The sequence below is a fragment of the Heterocephalus glaber genome, unplaced genomic scaffold (genome assembly GCF_053883595.1).
Source record: "Heterocephalus glaber isolate CG9 unplaced genomic scaffold, H.glaber_assembly_v1.0 deba00000594, whole genome shotgun sequence".
NCBI classification, from domain to species: domain Eukaryota; kingdom Metazoa; phylum Chordata; class Mammalia; order Rodentia; family Bathyergidae; genus Heterocephalus; species Heterocephalus glaber.
Window position 1 is genome coordinate 23,085,773 of NW_028258151.1, and position 14,948 is coordinate 23,100,720.

Below are 14,948 nucleotides of genomic sequence, written 5' to 3' on the forward strand. Positions count from 1 at the left end.
AGAGAGAGAGAGAGAGAGAGAGAGAGAGAGAGAGAGAGAGAGAGAGAGAGAGAGAGAGAGAGAGAGAGAGATCGATCAGAATAGAATTATAAACCCAGAGGAAAAAGACCTCAAGAAAACCTGATGCTTACTGAACTGCAGTGAGTTAATCCACTTAAGACTTCATGCATCATGGGCATTATAGTAAATTTATAATTCTCAGCATTTTCACCCTTTTAAAATGCCATTGCACATTCTCCTTTGGCTTCCCCTACCAAAGCACAGCCATTTTCACAATTTGGTGAATACACTGCATTCTTCTGGCTTTTAACAAGCACCACACAGTGCTGTCTGTTCCACCCCCCAAATTAAATCAGACTTGTTGCAACACAGCTGCAGCTATAGGCTGCCAGCATTTCAGGAGATAGCACAACTTCCCACTTGGCAGGGTGGGCTGCTGGTTTACACAGAGCCCTTCCAGCCCAAAATGCCACCACACTGTTGGTACGATGAATCCGGCACCCAAAGAGAAAACACCACCAACTCATATTCCCCATGTATAAAAGCGTGAAAACATTCATGTAACCATTCTTTGGCAGAGAAGTAAAAGCTTTTCAGAAATGCAAGAGGCCTGGTGCATAGCACATAGTAGGCATTCAATAATATGTGGCATTAGTCAGGACCCAACATGGTATTTGGATCCTTTCTCTAAAGAATACAAAGACAATTGCAGCAAGCTCTCATCCATTAACTCTTGTCATATATTTTTCATTCTCTTGATCTGGGTACTTCCTCTGCTGACATAAAAGGTAAGAAGTAAAGGAACGAACCTGTCCAAGGTCTCGCTGGTGTGTTGGGTCCAAGATTTAAACCTTAATCTGCCTGACTTTCTCAGAGCCTTTAAGGGGCTTAGAGCCAGCAGAACAGATAAGACAAAGGAGGAGTTGGAAACACAGTCCTCTGGCAACAAAGCTAACAGTGATGCATAGGAAAGCTGTGGGTATCTTCCAATTATACCTCCAGCCACAATCAGATCTGTCCCCAGCCCACCCTCATGCCCTTTCCCCAGTGATCCTTCCTCCTCCATTAGCCTTGATAAATTACAAGGCCCCACGGCAGGGACTGTTTCTTCCTCTCATTTTGTTTGGGGCATTGTCCTATCGAGGCTCAAATAAAGAGCTATTATTAGTGGCAACAATAATGCAACACTGTTTTCTCAAGGGCTTTCACCAGGGCTTGCCAGACCAGTCCCATGCCGCTTCCTGCCGCCTCTCGCTGGTGGTTTTTACCTGGGAACCTTCAGCTGCCCTGAGGTTGGTACCCAGCACTGTCTTCCATACACAGTTGCCAGAACTCTCATTATACTCTCAAGGTCCCTGAAAATTGGACAGAGGAGCACATGCAAATGCCAGGTGGGGACTAATGAGGAGCTGCAAGATTCCATACCAGGCCAAGCAGGTAGTGACCCCCAGGCCTGTTTTGAACTGAGCTCAAGGCCTTAGAGCTAAACGACTCTGGGGGTTGGTTCAATATTGGGAATGCTGTGGGGGTAAGTGGTTTTCATTAAGTCCTTTGGGCCTTGGGTGCTCTGCAGGTTAAGGCTCATTTCTTGAGCAACACTGTTGTCAGTGACAGCAGAGCAGACACAGAGGGAAGCCATTGTGGGTTCAGGCTTATATGTGGGGTCCACAATTACGTAGGAGAGCCAGGCTCATCCTTCATGCTCCCAAACTTTGGTTGGTTCTGGTGAGAACTGAGTTAATGAGTGCTCACTGAGGGAAATAAAATAGGTTTTGGTACAACAGAAGTAAGCAGCATGAGGAGGCAGGGTGGATATGGAGAGGATATGATTAAACATACAATAGCCTCAGTTACTTAAGGTTTCACTTTTCACAGTTTGTTATCCACAGTCAAGTGAGGTCTGAAAATATTAAACGGAAAATTCCAGCAACAAACAAGTCATAAGTTTTAAATTGTGCACTGCTCTACATAGCATGATGAAATCTCATTCCATCCATTTGTGATGTGAGTCCATCACTCTGTCCAATGTATCCACACTGTATATGCTACCCATCCTTTCATCACTCAATGGGTGTCTCAGTTATCAGATTGACTCTCATAGTGTCACAGTGCTTGTACTCAAGTGGCCCTTATTTTATTTTATAATGACTCCACAGCACAAGAGCAATGATACTGGCAATTTAAGAAGACTTAAAGTGCTTCGTTCAAGTGAAAAAGTGAAAGTTCAACTTAAGAAAAAAAACTGCCCGCTGAGGTTGTTAAGACAGTAAGAACAAATTCTATCTGTGAAATTGTGAAGGAGGAAAAGGAAATTTGTGTGGGTTTTGCTGTCACACCTCAAACTGTAAAAGTTACAGCAACAGTACATAAATATACGTAGGTATATATGCACGCATAGGAAAAAATAGCAGCTACTTTGGTAAAACCTATGGTTTCAGGTACCCAGTGAAGGTCTTGAAATACACCCTCCATGGATGAGGGGGAACTACTGTAAGCTCCTTTTTAAGTGCTTAGCTTTTGGTTAGAGCATCTCTGGTGAGAGAGAATTTCCCTCCTTCCATGTGGATAAACAGGATGTCTCTGCCTGACTTTAGTTTTTTTTCTAAAAAACTAAAAAACACTAAAGCAGGGTCCCACTATGTTGTCCAGGTTGAACTCCAAGTCCTGTGCTCAAATAATCCTCCTGCCTTAGCTTCCTGAGTGCTGGGATTATGGGTGTGTACTAGACTTTACAATTATATTGTCACCTGTCACACCAGGTAGTCAAGGCTTGTCATGGTTCCCTAGTTGTCCCATGGTTGTCCTAGTGGCCAACTCATTTTCAGAAGGTGAGAAGCTGTGCAGGCAATGGAGTGGGTTAGAGATTGCCTGCACTGGCCCAAGACTACTGCATTCCAGTGTACTTCCTCTCAATGTCACAAGCGCCCTCCAGGGACAGAGCTCAATTTTGGGCACAGTGGAGGAACAGGGTGTCCAGCCAGACCTGCTCCCAGGAGCCCTTTTCTCCTAGTCTCAAGATTGAGATGTGGGCCACAAGCACAGCACCCTGGCTCACTCCCCCAGTCCTCCTGCCAACCTCTGCTGGGGTTGCAGACCAGTAGTTTCTCCTTTCCACACTGACCTTTTCATGGATCTGATGGCTTTGCTCCGTAAGATCAACTGTCTGCTGGAGAAAGTCCCCTGATAACTTCTCTAAGGCAGGGGGTCCCAGTGCCATCGAGAGTGCCTGACTTCCCTAAGCAGCTTGAAGGGAGCCCTGGAGTGGAAGTATGGTCAACAGGGCCTGAGGCCCAGAGGCCAGGGTGGGCTCACCCTCAGCAAAGCTCTCTTTAGCACTCAGGTTCAAGGCCTTCCTCTCCAAGGGAGTCTTTTCCATTTACACTACTCCTACAGCCGAGGGAGGGCCCATGGCAATGTGTGGGCCCTGGCTCCTTCTCTCTGCAGTGGAGAAGAAGCGGTCTAGATACAATCTTCATTCCCACCATCATGCAGGGGAAGCAGAAGTGGACTGATTGCTTCTGGAAATTATGCTTAATGGTCCAAATCCATCGGAATTTGTCTAGCTCCTCTTGGGAGACCTTTCAAGCTTGCTCAGAAAATCTGATTTTGTTTGACTTTCTGCTGCCAGGATTTAGTGAAGCTGGTTGGCTCCTCTCTGTACCTTTCAGCTTCTCCCAAGCTGATCAAAGAGACCTACGTGGAGACTCAAAGCCAGTTGCCTGCAATGCCCAAGCTGTTCTGGGCTGCTGGTGGAGGTCCTGGGTTCCTGGGACACTAATCTGTTTGCACTGTGTCCCAGAGGATAGTCCAGGGTGGATATGACTAATGGCCATCGAATCCATGAAAAGGTCAGTGTGGAAAGGAGAAACTACTGGTCTGCAGCCCCAGCAGAGGTTGGCAGGAGGACTGGGGGAGTGAGCCAGGGTGCTGTGCTTGTGGCCCACATCTCAATCTTGGCACTAGGAGAAAAGGGCTCCTGGGGAGCAGGTCTGGTTCGACACCCTGTTCCTCCCTCCTCATCCTCAGAACAGGGGCTTGGGCTTTGCTTTCCTCTAAAACCTCGTCCATCCCAGAGATTCTGCACCTCCCTATTCAACACCCATGGTCACCCACCAAAGGGTTGGGGGACGGTTAATTGCACATGGAGGGTGGGGAGCAGGGAAATATGTGCACTGCAGAGCCGGTTCTTCCACCATGGACGTGGGACTCACTAAGTCATCCTACTTCCTCATGACTCAGTGGCTTCATCTAAACACAGAGGAAAGGGCAACCTGGCCAAGGAGGATGCCGGGACAGACGAAATAATAGGAATGAAAGTAACACGGTGTTCCACAGGCAGGCCTTTGACAATCCTTGGGACCTGAGCTGTGTACACTGGCTTCCACACATTCAGGTTCCACTCTGCACCTAACTGGGGGAGAAGCAGGGTGGGGAGGGCCCTACCCGCATTCCTACAAAGTCACTGGCGACAGAGAGCCAGCAGGGAGGGGATGCTAAGCAGGTACCGTCAGTGGATGAGCCCTTTGGTCTCCTGGGGACAGCATGGCAGTTCTCGGTCCATGTGCTTATGCTCTTAATACCCAGAGGTAGCCCCAAGGCATTGCTTCTACCAGAAACTCCATGTAGACTTAAGGGCAAAAGGGAAATGCTCCCTGAGTGAAGAGGAAAGGGCTCTGATTGGGAAGTCCTGAGTCCACGGATCTGGACTCATCTCTACCTTTACTTCTTTACACTGGGGACTGAATCCAGGGGCTCTGTGCCGAGCTAGATTCCCAATACTTTCTTGATGCTTTACTAAGTCACCCAGGCTGGGCTCATATTTTGGATCCTCCTGCCCCGGCCTCCCAGAATGCTGGGATTAAAGGTGCACACCACCACACCTGGCTGTATCTCTGCCATTAATTTGTTATGTGACTATGGAGTAGTCGTGTCCCCCATCTGAGCCTCAGTTTCCTCACCTGTGATCTGAGCTCTGGATGAGACCAAACCCTTCCGGCCTTGGCACTTTTCACTCCTTCAGTGAACAGAGAAACAGTGGTGTGTCTTGTTATTTCTGAGCAAAGGGCCTAATTGTTTGACAGCATGAACTCTTCCATCTAAAACCACAACTGCTCCATTCCCCGCCCTCCCCCTGCCACCTCCTTCCTCTGAGACCCACAGAACATTCATTTATTTTTCTTTGGTGCGGAGCTGAAAACTCTGATGACTAAGCCATTGAATTTTAATATGCTACTGTGCTCCTGGGAGGATTCCTTCATTCCCGGCCTCTACCACCCGGCCCTGCACCCCGCGTGGCCATGTGGTAGTCGTTAGGAACAGTTTGATGAAGTTCAGGTTCTCAGGGTAGACTGGAGACAGGGGAGGGCCATGATAAATGGATGCAACAGTCCAGAGGGCCACTCGGAAAACAAACACAGACTTCTTTCTGAGGGAGCCCACTGGAAACAAATCCCCCAAAAGCTTTTTCCCTTTCGAGGTGGGTGGAGGGAAGGAGGAGGTGAGGGGGAGGCAGGGCAGGGGGTTTTCTGGAGGTACAGGAATACTGTTCAGAGCAAGAGGCAGTTCTTTGTGAGGGCAGCAATCAGACCTGCCCGGTGGGCGCTGCCACCTGCATATCATATATGTGGCCTCCTCCAGGGTTGAGGCTGGGCATCAAACTCCCGGGTGCCTAAGAGGCAGTGGCCCTCAGAAGAGCTGGGTGATGCAACCTGGATTACCAAGGCTGGGAGGGACGCCATGACACAGAATTCGGCCAAGAACATGCCACTGCAGCTCAGTCTTCTGGAAAGCTGCCCAAAGCCAGAGAGGTCTCCTCAAATTCTCTTTCCTGGACCCCACCTTCAGCCTCCTCCCCATCCTAATGGAGTTAGGAAGCTGCCTCCCATCTCGAATTTCTACCCACGAAGTTTAAAAACCCCGAGGCCTGAAAAAAAAATGGGTAGACTAACACCAAAGAATCATGGTCTTGAGGGTGAAAAGGATACTTTTTTTTTTTTCTTTTTGCAGTGCTGAGGATGGAGCCCTGGGCCTGGCACATGCTTGATAAGTGCTCTGTCACTGAGCTACATCCCCAGCCTGATAGTGACATTTTTGAAAGATACATACTGCAACGTGAAGGGGAACAGAACATGAGATATGAGCTACGCCTTCAAATACCTCAGCGACAATAGGGAAGTGGACAGTGAACTGGGACAAGGCTGTGACAGCTGGTGAGGCTGCCAGGGGGCCACCTGGAACCCCTCAGATAGCTGCTCACACTCATCCACATGTTTGAAAACACTCATGATACAGAAAGAGACAATCTTTAAAAATCCTAGACTTCCGATGCTAAGATTCCACTTGCAACCTTTTTCTTTATGATGGGGGACCTGTGTATTTTACAGAAGGAGCCCCAATGGGGAGAAGTCCAGCACAGCTGTGGTTTTTGATGCAGATTTCATTTGTTACTCGAGAGCTCGGCCACCAGGTGCTACCTGAGAAGGAAGCATCGGTGTTCTCAGGCTTCCCAGGAGGCCAGTGGAGAGTTCCCTTATTAAATTGCCTTCCTTGCTGGGGTTTTACCTGGAGTATCTCCCTAAGGATCTCTCAGATACCTTCTTCAGATGCACAGCAAGTGGCCAAGATAACCAGAGTTCATTCATCTCCGAATTTCTGTTGTCAATATCACAGAGATATATGCAAAACACGTCCCTCCATTTCTTCAAGTTATCAAATAATTTTTTCCTCCACACTTGAAAGCTGAAGTAAACAAGTTCAGATGACACTCTCCTCAGGGTATCAGAGTGAGACACATGAGGCAGAAAGCGACAACTCTCCAAGACCCAGACATTTCCTTCTCTCAGGTTGCTTGGAACCAGAGGAAGGATGCAGTTCCCTGGACATCCCTCGCAGCCTCTAGGAACCAGAGGCCTGGGTTTGAATTGTGCTCTGCCACCAGTCCAACCTCAGGTAGGTCCCTGGAACTTGCTGAGCTGCTGTGGCCTCAGAATAGCAGAGATGCAGTATAGCACTTGCAGAATAGTGGTAATGCCCAGTGCTTGGAAAGGCAAATGCTGCTCCCACCACCAGCTGCAATGGAGCTTCCTATGGCTGCAGAACAAAGCAGCACAAACCAGGGGGCTTTAAACACCAGACATTCATTCTCTCCCACTCCTGGTGGCTAGGAGTCTGACCAAGCAGTCAGGAGGCCCTGATTTCTCTGAGACCCCGGGTGTGAGCTTTCCTGTGGCTTCCTAGCTTCTGAGAAAAGCAGTCTTGGCGCTTGTAGATTCATCACTCCAATCTTTGCCTCCACGGCCATACATTGTTCTCCTTGCATGCCTCTGGCTCTGTATTCAAATTCGGCTCTTAGGACACCAGTCATGTTGCATGAGGAGCTCACCCTGCTGCAGTGCAAACTCAGCTCCTGTAACTTCTCGTTTCTAAATGAGGTTACATTCTGAGGGACCAGAGGTTAGGACCTCTCAGTATTCAACTCCGTCCTCCTGGCCTGATCCTAACAGCAGCTACTCTCTGCCCTTCTGGTTGGCTTTGTAGACCAGGCTTGTTTGGTGGTTAATATGCTGGAGAGATGCCCACTGTGACAGGAACAGCCTCTTCTCTTTTTGTGGTTAATGCTAAAAGAGAGATTGGTTTTACAAAAAGTGCTGCGGTTTTCATCAGGAAGTGCCTGCCCTTAGCTGGAGCCCAAAGCACAGGGGTGGGAATTGAACAGAGAATTCCTGGCTTTGTTGTGAAGGACAGCTTTGCTGTGGGCCACAGAAGGCTTGCCTGCACAGTTTTAGATCTGAAAACATTCCTCCGGCCATCTGCTTGCGGTAGCACCTGTGTCTGAAATGAGGGAAAGGTAGAGCCACTGACTGGGTCATTGGCCCACCAGAACACAGGGCTTGCTGAGCTTTTTCTGTTGGAGGACACACAGTAAATATTTTATGTTTTGTGGGCCATGTTGTTACTGTCACAATGACCCACAAGCAGCCATAGACAATGTGTGAATGAGTGCGTGTGGCTGTGTTCCAGGAACCCTTACTTATGGGTGCTGAAATAGACAGGCACACAAATTCGAAGTGCCATGAAACATGGCTTGTCTTTTGATTGTTTCTTCAACCATCGCCAAATATAAAAACTACTTCTAGTAGAGAGGATTTGGCCCATGGGCCCCAGCTTGCTGACCCGATCTACTCACAGCGACATCTCTGAGGTTGTGTGTTCCTCCTCAGCACACCATGGCTGTCAGACCACCTCAATTTTCAATACAACGTTACAATTCATATCATGTTTTCACCCTCTTATTCACTCTGTTGTTAGGCACAGTAGACTGAGTCATCCCCATTTCACACATGAGAAAAACAGGGGAGACTACAAAAAGTCGAATGGCCATGTAACAAGTGGTCAAGTCGTACTGAAACTTCTGTCTCCTGACACCTCATCTGGTGACCTAGCGAATGGGCCACATCACCCAGATGTGTGCTGAACCAGCTCCTCCCTCTCAGACCGATGCACATCCCCACAACTCTCCGAGTCAGCATTCGTCATTCCCCAGGGACTCTTCCAGGAATCTGGCTGCAATTGGTATTTCAGTGCGGAGCAGAGAGTTCTCTGGAATCTCAGATTCCCAACCAAGAGGACCGGGTCTAATTTTGGCCTAAGATAGGGATGGGCCATGAGGAGCTCCCTGCTGCTATGCTGCCTCCATCAAGAGTGAGGAACAGAGTTTCTGGGTCAACCAAGGCACCTGAGGCATCTGCTCTGCTGCAGAGTTTTCCTTCATCAATATCAGGGGCGACAGCTAGATACTTGTGGGACCAGATGTACACGGTAAGTGAGTGAAGTTTGGTGGGCAGGGGAACCGACTACAAATTGGGGAGCACTTGCCCATCTAAAGGGGGCAGATGCTACTCAGCTTTAGCTAACTAGTGCCAAGTATAGAACTCACCCGTTTTAAATAATAGCATAAGAATTTTTTTGATTGCAAAATCAAAAGGACAAGGTATGATGGAAAACTAAGGTGAATGTTAAAATTTATAAAAAATTTTATTACAATAAAGACATATTGCCACAGTCACCCTCAATATACCCCTGTCACTTCAAACACACTTGCCCCCATCATTCTTGCCACCTTCTCTAGTAGTCCTGGAAGACCTGTCGATGTCTTTCATTGCTCTGTCGTAGCGGCCTCCATGTCCTGAACTGCTTCGAAACATTTATCTTTCAGGGTCATTTTGACTTTGGGGAAGAGTCAGAAGTGGCACAGGGCCAGACCTGGTGACTAAGGTGCACAAGGACACACTGCAATATCTTCATGAGTCTGCCTTTCTACTGGATGGCACTCAGCAGCAGGACTCACTAAAATTTGGATCACACCTTGGACAGACACGTATGAAAGAGGACTGACTTCCAGAAGTGCTTCAGAAAGTGGCAAGAATGATGGGATAAGTATGTTTGAAGTGAGGGGAGTATTCTGAGGGAGATTAATGGCAATGTATCTTTTACTGTATAAATTTTATTTAAACACACACTGTATGTTTTGATCCGCCCTTGCATTAAGTCAAAAGGTATCTACAGACCCCTGTGTGCAGCCTCTGCCCTGAGGCCCATCTCTAGACTTTATGCAGTGGACACTGCCTGTAGTATACATGAAGCTGGTGCTCTCTGCCCAAAACATGTACATTGGCAACCAGAGGTGGAGTAGAGGGGAGGAGGGTTGGTCTGATCAAGAGGAAGAGAGGAATAAGCAAACACATGACCCTGAATTAAGCAGTACAGTGGGTGGAAAAAAAAAAATCTTGGTGTTTGGAAGTAAATGAACACTGAATTATTCAAGACAGGGTCAGCCCAGGGCAGAAATAGAAAATAAGTCCTTGCTGTGTCCTAATTCTGAGTAAATTGAACTTGACGATATACTGTCGTAAGACACCTTTGACGGAAATGAGGATGATAATCGCTGATGCCATCCAATGTGGTGATTGATAATGTTCTCTGCTGAACCCCCACCGTGTCCTTGAATCCTAAGAAGGTGCCTGGCTTGGGTCTAACTATCCAGATCTGGCTCCAGGGCCAGCTTATTTCCTCTGGGTTAAAACCCTAAATACAGTCACGTGCTGCATAACAACCTTTTTGTTGACAATGGACCACATGTACAAAATAATACCCCTTCATATGTAAAATTATACCCCCAGTAGCATCATAGTCATCTTAGTTTGTATAAGTACATGGTGATGTTCACCTAGCATAGGGAAAATCCCCTAAATGATGCATTTCTCAGACTATACCCTTATCGAGAATGGATGCGTGACTGTACACGTAACTTGCCTTTGGCTCCATGACGTCACCCTCCCTCTGACAGATGCTCCTTCATGTTGTACTTGACCTTGTGTCCCTGGCATCCTATGGGCCAAACTTCAGCAGAAGCAAGACTGCAGCCCTCAGCAGGGACTCGGTACTTTTCCCCCGCTTGATATTTGTAATAAAACAAGGAGATGTGTACTACCCAGTGGCCTTGCTGCTTCCTCTTGATGTTACCCAACTTACAAACTGTGCCAAACCTCAGTTTCCTCATCTGTAACTGAATGGAATAACAGCAGTCACATTTCATGGGGTTCCCAGTGGAAATGAATAAAATAATGAATGTAAAATGCTTAACAGTGCTTGACATATAATAACGTAATACACTGTTTATCATGGTATTTTTGTTTAGAGCTTTTATTCTGAAATACTTATAGATTCATGGAAAACTGCCAAATAACAGTACAGAAATGTTCTGTGTACCTATTGCCCAGTATATCCCCCATATTTTTGCATCTCATATAACTAGAGTACAATAGAAAAATTAAGAAGTTGACATTGAAGTAATGTGTATGCATAGTTCTATACCATTTTGTCACACACATAAATGGCTTATTTTATGAGAGACAGGGCTGTTAAGTGTACAGCCTCTAATTCCAGACTGTCTGGGTTCTAAAACTCACCTGGTCATTACTAGCTGTGTGAGCTTTAGCATGTGACTTAACTGTTCTGTGTCCTAGACTTCTCTTCTATAAAAGGGGAACAAGAACCTCAGCATTCCTTTGCAGGGGGTTGTTAGGTGAAATCATTTATATACAAAGTGGTTAAATAGTACTGGCACTCAGTAAACATTCCATGATTTTTAGTTTTTATTATGTTTACTATTGTTGCTATTCCTGGGCCCCAGGAATGGAGGGGCTTAGAAAAATCTTGGCCTGACTTGTGTCACAGGGCCCAGATCTGTCTTTCTCTCCAGTTAAGGAAATAAGCCAAGGAAACACCAGGGGTCTGCTTTGGTTGTTTTGTTTTGGAATAAGCCCTACTGCATTTTGGACACAGAAGTTGGCTGCTCTGGCGGAGCCGCCTTTGGAAGGCCTGGGGACTCTCCCCTGAGAAGCTAGGCTGACTCGGGGCTCCCACTTTGGAGAGTAAGCTGGCAAGGGACGTGGGAGGGGTGAGCTGCTGCTCTGCTGGCCTCTGCACCCCACAGAAGCCTGAATTCGACCCCAGATGACAGCATCCCAGAGTGCTCACCCTTCCTCTCAAGGGCATCTCCATCTATCTGAATTGTGATCCCCCTACCCCATGGGCTTCATGGGTGAGATCAGGGAAGACAGATGAAACAGGGCCCCTTCCAACCTCAGGCTGCTGGAGGAGAACTGATGGTGGCCACATGGCCTGGTGTCAAGTTCCTAAGAATTTACATCCCCTTCTGCACTAGCATTGGCACAACCCACTGGAAAAGAGGAAGGCCATCACACACTCTGTACCGCATGGGAGGAGGAGTAACAATTATGCTAACAGCTTCTACTTGTGCGAAGTGCCCTCAATTCTCAGGCTAATTTATAACATGGTATTTTCACCCCATCTTGCAGTGAGAGAACAGAAGGTCAGAGAAACCAAGGTCACAGCTGTAAGCCACAGAGGCAGCATTCAAACTCAGGCCAATGAGCATCCATCATAGACCTCTAATCACTGGGCTGAACTTCCTAGCCAGTGACTCTTGTGCCTCTTAGCTGGACTCTCATTCTGCCCTTTATTAATAATCTGGTGCTGATTAGTGGGCTCATTTCTGGCTACTTTTCTTCTGGTATGATCTTCTGCATTTCTGCATTGAGACTGGAATGGGTTATACATATTTTAAGCTGGATAACATTAATAAAAGGAGGAAGACAAGGAGGAGGAGGAGGAGGAAGGGAACGGTGTGGGGAGGACATCTGGGTAGGGGGGTAGGTAGGTCTCCCTCTGCTCTGGGTAGCAGGTAGAAGGACAGGCCAGTGGATCTGCAGAGCTCCATTTCAATCCTGGGATCCGATTTGATATGCGGATCAGCCCTGACTTGGCTTGGCACAATACTGTGCAAACGTGCCTTGAAAATCCACCTCGAGTTCCCAACCTGAAAATGTTTTCTGCTTTTCCACTTTTAGCCAGCTCCTCCTCCACCGCAGGCTGTCAGTCATTCCAGACTACGAGGTGGTGACGATGTTGGTGGAAAACTGGATGGGCAGCCCTGATGTCCAACCCTTGCCTGGGGCCCCTCCCAGTCTCCAGAGGCCAGGGATGCTTCCCACGTGGTAATGACTCACCTGGGCTCCAGACTGGCAAAGCCCACACAAGATCCCTCCTTCATTCAAAGACCTGTACCTTGAATGTCTATGAGGTAAGCTTGGGGGAACTACTCACATACCATACTGACTACCTTGACTCAAACCCAACAGGAAAAAATAGATTCTATCATTTGGAATCTATTTGGCTTGACTCCATGACAGCATTTCTGACTCAAGACCTGACTCAGAAAATGGCTGTGGCCCATAGGCCCAGGCTGTGTGAAGGAGGCTCTGGGTTACAGGCAACGTCTTCTCCCTCTTGGGCTTCGGGCTGTAAATTAGGGCAGAAGAAAAGCTGGGAAACAGCCTTTCCATCCCAGCAAAGAAGGCTGTGACTCTGCTGTGGGAAAGGCACATATTACACTTTCTCCAGAGACAAACTGTGCAGAAACAGCATGCCACAAGCTTCCTGGGCATTCTGGGCATCATTTCCCTTTAACTTGGACTAACAGAAGATAAAACAGCAATCCAATTTTTAAGATCTTTTTTTTTTTTTTTTTTTTTTTGGTACCGGGGATCAAACTCGGGTCCTTGTGCTTGCAAGGCAAACGGCAGAACCACTGAGCTAAATCCCTGGCCAGCAATCCAATTTTTGATTTCCTACCTAGAATCAGCCACAGATGACAATGGTAACTGCAATTATGGCTTTTATGAATACCCCATCTACCTTAAGTCACCTCCATTTATGTGGGTCCTGATTCTGTTCTTCTCTTTTGGGATTATTTTTCTTCTGCTTTCACTAGCTGGCCCACTAGGTCTAGTTAAGGGCAGTAGTTAATTATGCACAGCATGCTAAGGAACAGTGACACATTTGCCACCCTTTCATGGCAAGGAAACTTCCAACTCAGAACTCTCCATTAGTTAAGGCACTTGCTGAAATCCCTACCAGGTCAGCCAGACATGGCCCTGACCTCCCACAGGTGGAAGAAGCTATTGCCAGGTAAGGTGTCAGGCCTACCGAAGGTGACAAAGTGCAGCCATTGTTCAACCCTCCAAGCAAATGCAGTGATGAATACCTGAACCTTTTCTCACTTAACTCATCTACACCCCAGTCTTCCTGAAACTAGATATGGCACTTGGGTATTGTGTGTGTGTGTGTGTGTGTGTGTGTGTGCGCGCGCGTGTGTGTGTGTGTGGTTGATCTCGCAACTCAGGATCAAAGCCTGTTTCTTAGGGGAGGCTTCTGAATGACACCTAACTTGAAAAATGCCATGTTCGAGGAGGAAAATAAATGCAACATTAGAGGGCCATGTCAAAAACCCTGGCTCAGAGTGACTATAATTCCGAAGACCACACTGTTGAAGGGTCCTGTCCAATTTAAAAGTTTTAAAAAGCATTTAGAGTAGATTGCTTTTCTCTTCCCCAAAACTTAATCAGTTATTCTTGGCTGTAAATAAAACCAATGCTGGTACTTGAAGTTATACTTCATAATCTGGTTACTATTCTTAGGGGAAAATATTAACATGTAAAATCTTATTTGGCTATTCATAGCATGTGGAAAAAATACAGGGCAACAGGATTCTTACACACACACACACACACACACACACACACACACACACTTCCCTGATCACCCCTCAAACTTCTCCCCTGCCCCAAGCGTTCCATTTCATCTCTGCTTTACTGGCATGCACATCTGGATTACATAAATTTCAAGTATGGTTTTCAATATTAGTACCGCTTAGGGTTACAATACTTGACAAATCTAGAATGCTAGGATGTCAGATTGTATTAGCTTGACCAGTCACAGAAGAGAGGAGAGAGGGATGTATGACTGAGGTCCTACAATAATAAATAGGAGCTCACAGCGGGTCCATCATTTCTTGTTTAGCTGGTGCAGAGGTTTCAGAAGTGACTTAACAGACCTCAGAGCCAGGGTAGTGTTTCTCTGCAGATCTCTGTCTCCAGCCCTTAGCAGAACGGTGTGAGAAGCTGAGCAACAAGGCTGGCGGGGGGTCCAATGTCCCATGCCGAGCTCCAGGGTACAGCTCTGTGAGGATGGGCGCATTCTCCAAAGGGTCTTGTCAAAGCAATTCCACTTTGTGCCGTCCCCAAAGACAAAGTGCAGCATATGAAGGGTATTTTTCAGGATAAACCCATCACCTTGGGGTTTTCAATCTGCTCTCCAAACTTTAGTCCAATGACAACAGAGGCAGGAGCCAGCTCAGGAGACGCACTTGGCTGAGAACAGTGTGGTCAGAGGACTAAATCTAACTGCTTGGCTGTAACCCTGGTTAGTTCAGGGTCTCACATCACTGAAAGCCTGAATCTCACCTTTATTATTCAAGCTCAGTTCTTACCCCCACGAAGTCAGGTTTTAGCCTGTCATGATCCTGG

General features: G+C 47.2%; 1 protein-coding gene and 1 long non-coding RNA gene across 3 annotated transcripts in view; both read right to left on the minus strand.

The window, feature by feature from the left end:
• The window catches only part of Abtb2 (ankyrin repeat and BTB domain containing 2), a 165,940-nt gene that overhangs the window by 79,199 nt on the left and 71,793 nt on the right, over positions 1-14,948 (minus strand). The gene's annotated exons all lie outside the window — the stretch shown is intronic.
• LOC110350636 (uncharacterized) overlaps positions 1-14,948 on the minus strand; it is a 65,444-nt gene continuing 50,496 nt past the window's right edge. Inside the window, exon 2 of the long non-coding RNA XR_015448979.1 lies at positions 1-14,948. This exon is cut by the window's right edge and continues 37,955 nt beyond it. This is a non-coding gene — a long non-coding RNA (uncharacterized LOC110350636).